Source organism: Mizuhopecten yessoensis, unplaced genomic scaffold (genome assembly GCF_002113885.1).
Source record: "Mizuhopecten yessoensis strain PY_sf001 unplaced genomic scaffold, ASM211388v2 scaffold6941, whole genome shotgun sequence".
NCBI lineage: Eukaryota > Metazoa > Mollusca > Bivalvia > Pectinida > Pectinidae > Mizuhopecten > Mizuhopecten yessoensis.
Window position 1 is genome coordinate 13,241 of NW_018406801.1, and position 7,807 is coordinate 21,047.

The window sequence follows — 7,807 nt, forward strand, 5'->3', positions numbered from 1 at the left end:
GTCAGACAGGTGACAGTGTTGTGATGTTTAGTATTGTTAGGGGTTATATGTCAGACAGTTGACATTGCTGTGATGTTTGTTATTGTAAGGGGTTATTTTTCAGACAGATGACAGTACTGTGATGTATGGTATTGTTAGGGGGTATATGTCAGACAGATGACATCGCTGTGATGTTTGGTATTGTAAGGGGTTATTAGTCAGACAGATGGCAGTGCTGTGATGTTTGGTATTGTTAGGGGTGATTTTTCAGACAGATGGCAGTGCTGTGATGTGTGGTATTGTTAGGGGTGATTTTTCAGACAGATGACAGTGCTGTGATGTTTGGTATTGTTAGGGGTTACTTGTATGACGGATGACATTACTGTGATGTTTGGTATTGTTAGGGGTTATTTGTCAGACAGATGACAGTACTGTGATGTTTGGTATTGTTAGGGGTTATTTGTCAGACAGATGACAGTGCTGTGATGTTTGGTATTGTTAGGGGTTATTTTTCAAACAGATGACATTGCTGTGATGTTTGGTATTGTTAGGGTTTATTTTCCAGACTGATGACAGTGCTGTGATGTTTGGTATTGTTAGGGGTTATTTGTCAGACATATGACAGTACTGTGATGTTTGGTATTGTTAGGGGTTATTTGTCAGACAGATGACAGTGCTGTGATGTTTGGTATCAATGACGAGATCGTAGATACTACTGTTCTTCTTGTTATCTATTCAATGTTGTTTTTTTTTTTACAGGTAACTGTCGACATAGACGGCAAAATCTACAGCTTGGATGTGAATGCATGGGTTGAAGATAGCCCATATTATGTTACCGTGAGTGTATAGTAACACCTCCCTGTCCTATCCGACAACATGTCAAATAAGAGAAAAAAATGGTTTATCGAATATACATCATCATACCTTCGTCACAATTTACAAACACAATTTCAGTTTGGGAAATATTCATTGTTTACTATTCGTATAGCACAATCATTAAAATGTTATTGTGTACCGTTTTTATAACTACGCTTTAAGACTGTGTAAACTGAGGCGTCAAATATGTACGAGATGACACATGTGAATTGATTCGGTTACCTGTCCATAGATTAACCAGAGTCTATCGGCCCCTTCATCTCGATTCAATGATGTCCTTGTGCACACATCTAGATGGTTTCCTTTATCTGCCCTTTAACCAGACTGCTCTCTCTTTGTCCAACACTTAGGAGTTTCATGATGTTCGCTGTGTGTCATGATTAACAAATTAGCTATTCATGTATCAAGCATGGATTATGTGCTCAAACAAACGTTCTTGTACCTTGATTACAGGTAAATCATATGACACAGAATCATGTCAAGTTTAAAGGTCTCTCTAAAACATTTCCCTTACCACCAAAGATGGCATTTTCAAAAATTATTCCATCACTATAGTTGTTTGATCTGAAGTGTACAAATGGATATTTCGGGGCGTTTTGTACACTTTCTTAGGTGTTTGATCTGAAGGGTACACGTGGATATTTCGGGGCGTTTTGTACACTTTCTTAGTTGTTTGATCTGAAGGGGACACGTGGATATTTCGGGGCGTTTTGTACACTTTCTTAGGTGTTTGATCTGAAGGGTACACGTGGATATTTCGGGCGCTTTGTACACTTTCTCAGTTGTTTGATCTGAAGTGTACACGTGGATATTTCGGGGCGTTTTGTACATTTTCTAAGTTGTTTGATCTGAAGGGTACACGTGGATATTTCGGGCGTTTTGTACACTTTCTCAGTTGTTTGATCTGAAGTGTACACGTGGATATTTCGGGGCGTTTTGTACATTTTCTCAGTTGTTTAATCTGAAGGGTACACGTGGATATTTCGGGGCGTTTTGTACACTTTCTCAGTTGTTTGATCTGAAGGGTACACATGGATATTTCGGGGCGTTTTGTACACTTTCTCTTAGTTGTTGCGATGTCATGGCCGCGTTTCAGTTTCATCTTTTGAATAATTAATTAATTGCTTGGTTTTACGTCCGCTTCACTACCGAGTAGTTCGGTTATCCAGCATACGACAAATTTGAATAATTTTCGATAATTCTTTCATGTAAGAGAGGACCACCTAATATACACTTTTATTTGGTTCTTCTTGATATCTTGATACTGCACAGAAAACGTTGCTGCAACAGATTGTATTTTTATGTAAATCAATACTGCCGAAATGAAACCAAATACAGTTGTTGATGCTTTCAAATCGCGAAATAGACCTCTTGACAAAAGTTGATTTTTTATCTGTAATGTTTTAACTATGTTAAACAATATTGCCGTAATAAAAGTTGATATTTTGTCTGTATCGTAACTGTCTGTACCTATAACAATTTTGCCGAAATGAAAGTTGGCATTTTGTCTGTATCTTAATTGTCTGTATCTAAACAAAATTGTTGAAATACAAGTTCATATTTTACCATGAAGAACAATTTCGCAGCAATTCGTTTTGATATTTTTTGTCTGTAAGTAAAATATATTTTAGCAGCAAAAAATGATATTGTACCGGTCTCAAAAAAACATATTTTTTTTTATAAGAAGTTCATATTTTAACTAAATATAACAATATCACAGCAACACATTTTGATATTTTGTCTGTATCTCTACAACAATATTGTTGTAATACAAGTTCATATTTTATCTGTATGTAAAACAATATTGTTGTAATACAAGTTCATATTTTGTCTGTTTGTAAAACAACATTGTTGTAATACAAGTTCGCTATTTTGTCTGTATGTAAAACAATATTGAACAATATTGTTGTAATACAAGTTCATATTTTGTCTGTATGTAAAACAATATTGTTGTACAAGTTCATATTTTGTCTGTATGTAAACAATATTGTTGTAATACAAGTTCATATTTTGTCTGTATGTATAACAATATTGTTGTAATAAAAGTTCATATTTTGCCTGTATCTAAAACAATATTGTTGTAATACAAGTTTATATTTTGTCTGTATGTATAACAATATTGTTGTAATACAAGTTCATATTTTGTCTGTATGTAAAACAATTTTGTTGTAATACAAGTTCATATTTTGTCTGTATGTCAAACAATATTGTTGTAATACAAGTTCGCTATTTTGTCTGTATCTAAAACAATATTGTTGTAAAAAAGTTCATATTTTAACTCTGTATAAAAATATCACAGCAACACATTTTGATAATTGCTCTGTTTCTAAAACAATTTTGTTGTAATACAAGTTCATATTTTATCTAAAGGTTAAACAATATCGCAGCAATGCAAATTGATATTCAATCTATATCTAAAACAATATTTATGCAATACAAGTTCATATTTTAACTCTATAGAACGATATCTCAGCAATACGTTTTGATATTTTTGTCTGTAAGTAAAATATATTTTAGCAATACAAAATGATATTTTACCTGTCTCCAAAACAATATTGTTGTAATACAAGTTCATATATTAACTAAATATAACAATATCACAGCAACAGATTTTGATATTTTGTCTGGATCTCTACAACAATATTGTTGTAATACAAGTTCATGTTTTCACTATGTATAACAATATACATGCAACACATTTTGATATTTTGTCTGTATCTATAACAATAATGTTGTAAAACAAATTCATGTTTTAACTAACTATAACAATATCACAGCAAAACATTTTGATAATTGATCTGTTTCTCAAACAGTTTTGTTGTAATACAAGTTCATATTTTGTCTGTATGTTAAACAATATTGTTGTAACACAAGTTCATATTTTGTCTGTATGTAAAACAATATTGTTGTAAAAAAGTTCATATTTTAACTATGTATAACAATATCACAGCAACACATTTTGATATTTTGTCTGTATCGAATACAATATTATTGTAATACAAATTCCTGTTTTAACTATGTATAACAATATCACAGCAAGACATTTTGATATTTTGTCTGCATGTAAAACAATATTGTTGTAATACAAGTTCATATTTTGTCTGTATGTAAAACAATATTGTTGAAATACAAATTGATGTTTTAACTAACTATAACAATATCACAGCAACACATTTTGATATTTTGTCTGTATCGAAAACAATATTGTTGTAATACAAATTCATGTTTTACCTATGTATAACAATATCACAGCAATACATTTGATATTTTGTCTGTATCGAAAACAATATTGTTGTAATACAGATTCATGTTTTAACTAACTATAACAATATCACAGCAACACATTTGATATTTTGTCTCTATCGAAAACAATATTGCTGTAATACAAATTCATGTTTTAACTAACTTTAACAATATCATAGCAAGACATTTTGATATTTTGTCTATATCGAAAACAATATTTCTGTAATACAAATCCATGTTTTAACTATGTATAACAATATCACAGCAAGACATTTTGATATTTTGTCTGTATCGAAAACAATATTGTTGTAATACAAATTCATGTTTTAACTAACTATAACAATATCACAGCAATACATTTTGATATTTTGTCTGTATCGAAAACAATATTGTTGTAATTCAAATTCATGTTTTAACTATGTATAACAATATCACAGCAATACATTTTGATATTTTGTCTGTATCGAAAACAATATTGTTGTTATACAAATTCATGTTTTAACTATGTATAACAATATCGCAGCAACACATTTTGATATTTTGTCTGTATGTAAAACAATATTGTTGTAATACAAGTTCATATTCTATCTGTATGTAAAACAATATCGCTACAATAAAAGTTCAGGTTGATCTGCTTTTAAATAAAAACACTAAAACCGTGATATGCAGCTGTTGATATGGTACAAAACATATTTGTCTTGCGAGATAAGCATGCCATGGGTATGTCCTGTTTCCTCGGATATAAACCAATTCTGTTTGATTTCCTGTTTTGCATTTGAAAAGTCTTCTGAAATAAAAGTTTTGTTTTGAATGATGTATTGCATCTGATTTTTTAATGGTTATGTATTTTAAGAATGCCTTATGTGATGCAAATGGGTGTTTCTTTTGCTAAAGCAGGTGGTCCATAAATCGGTTTAAAATGCGTTTTCCTATACAGGCACATTGCTACATATGTTGCAAAGCACGTAGTCGGTGATATAAACATATGTGTGAAGGATTGTTAATATCCATAAGTTCATGAGGTGTACTAACGGGCAGTATGTTAAGTGTGGCATAGAACTTTCATATACTTGAGGTAGCCAGGACTGCATTAAATGAGGAAAATATTTCCGATCAACTCATCTGATCCTACAATCCACTAAAGCGTCATCTGACAGGCAGTGATGTGTAGAGTTTCTCTTACTAAGTAAAGCGTCATCTTTCTCACCGGTAGAGAGTTCTTGCAATTAAATGTTCCTGAAGATATGACTATAGTAAAATACAATAGTGATTTTTACTATTTCCTTAACGTGTCACAAGGCAATATTACAGGTATATACAATGCGTTAGAAGTCATAAACACTTAACGTGTCACAAGGCAAAATTACAGGTATATACAATACATTAGAAGTCATAAATACTTAACGTGTCACAAGGCAATATTACAGGTAAATACAATGCATTAAAAGTCATAAACACTTAACGTGTCACAAGGCAGTATTACAGGTATATACAATACATTAGAAGTCATAAACACTCAAAGTGTCACAAGGCAATATTACAGGTAAATACAATGCATTAAAAGTCATAAACACTTAACGTGTCACAAGGCAAAATTACAGGTATATACAATACATTAGAAGTCATAAACACTCAAAGTGTCACAAGGCAATATTACAGGTAAATACAATGCATTAGAAGTCATAAACACTTATCGTGTCACAAGGCAATATTACAGGTAAATACAATACATAAGAAGTCATAAACACTTAACGTGTCACAAGGCAGTATTACAGGTATATACAATACATTAGAAGTCATAAACACTCAAAGTGTCACAAGGCAATATTACAGGTAAATACAATGCATTAGAAGGCATAAACACTTAACGTGTCACAAGGCAATATTACAGGTATATACAATGCACTAGAAGTCATAAACACTTAACGTGTCACAAGGCAAAATTACAGGTATATACAATACATTAGAAGTCATAAACACTCAAAGTGTCACAAGGCAATATTACAGGTAAATACAATGCATTAGAAGTCATAAACACTTAACGTGGCACAAGGCAATATTACAGGTATATACAATGCATTAGAAGTCATAAACAATTAACGTGTCACAAGGCAATATTACAGGTATATACAATGCATTAGAAGTCATAAACACTTAACGAGTCACAAGGCAATATTACAGGTATATACAATGCATTAGAAGTCATAAACACTTAACGTGGCACAAGGCAATATTACAGGTATATACAATGCATTAGAAGTCATAAACAATTAACGTGTCACAAGGCAATATTACAGGTATATACGATGCATTAGAAGTCATAACCCCTTAACGTGTCACAAGGCAATATTACAGGTATATACGATGCATTAGAAGTCATAACCCCTTAACGTGTCACAAGGCAATATTACAGGTAAATACAATGCATTAGAAGTCATAAACACTTAACGTGGCACAAGGCAATATTACAGGTATATACAATACATTAGAAGTCATAAATACTTAACGTGTTACAAGGCAATATTACAGGTATATACAATACATTAGAAGTCATAAACACTTAACGTGTCACAAGGCAATATTACAGGTAAATACAATACATTAGAAGTCATAAACAATTAACAAGTTGCATTGCATCGGAATAAAACTCACGATCTATTAAAAAATGGCGCTCGTCATAATTTCATTGCCAAGTGTGTTTACTGAACCCTCATCTCATTGTATCGTCTCCTCTAAATCTGAAAGGGTCCCTAGTCATCAGTTGTTGTCGACGTCGTATCGTCCATTAAGGCCCTTGTGGGTGGTCGTTTGGTGTTCACTGCAATTTAACAAACACAACTACTACTAGGATCAACGGAAATATTTCTTCAGTATTTTATGAGAAATAGCGAAAATATTTTTGCAATGTGAATTCCAAGATGCATGGTTGCCTGGCAATATAGCCATCTTGTTTTGTAATCTACCCCAGTTCCATGCGCGACTCTGTGGTAATAAAAGCCTACAAGTGAAATTGGAGAAAGATATCTGTAAAATGGCGATAGCTAAGTTTTACTGTCAAAATGCAAGATGGCTACTTGTCAGACTAACTATGGACAGGCGGACGACAGGCGATTTTAACAGCCCAGGGTTTTTATGACGAATTAAAAATATCAAGTTAGGCACAAAGAAGGAAAATCTGAGACGCTCGGGTGCCGATATTCCTTCAAAATCCAAGATGGCAACCATACACGGTTCCTATCAAAAAGTGCTAAGTTGCACGTGAAAAATTAGCAGCATATAAATGTATGACACTTACTGTGACGTGTCGAGTAGCCTTTTAGTCTTCACAGAAAATAATATTCATTATATATAATATAATATTATAATAGTGGACGCAGGCACTTATGCCTATATAACCAGATCGAATTTACATTAATCCCGAATATGAATAAGTTCGTTATAGTCTTGCCCCAAGTGTTTATCCGATCGGGATTTAAATGATTTGATTGTTTGTGAACTACAGTAACAAGTCAAGTCAAGTCAAGTGAATTTTAAAATGAATGTTAAAAAGAATTTAAGGAAACGTAAATTTATGAAACTGGAGCCTCAATACGTCTGGAGAGGGCATAATTCTCACCTACGTGGTTTTCTAAAATGTTTAGTCCACGCATACATATTTCCTTTTTATTCCCAAACTTTCAAAACTCCTAAAGTAACCTTTCTTCATTTA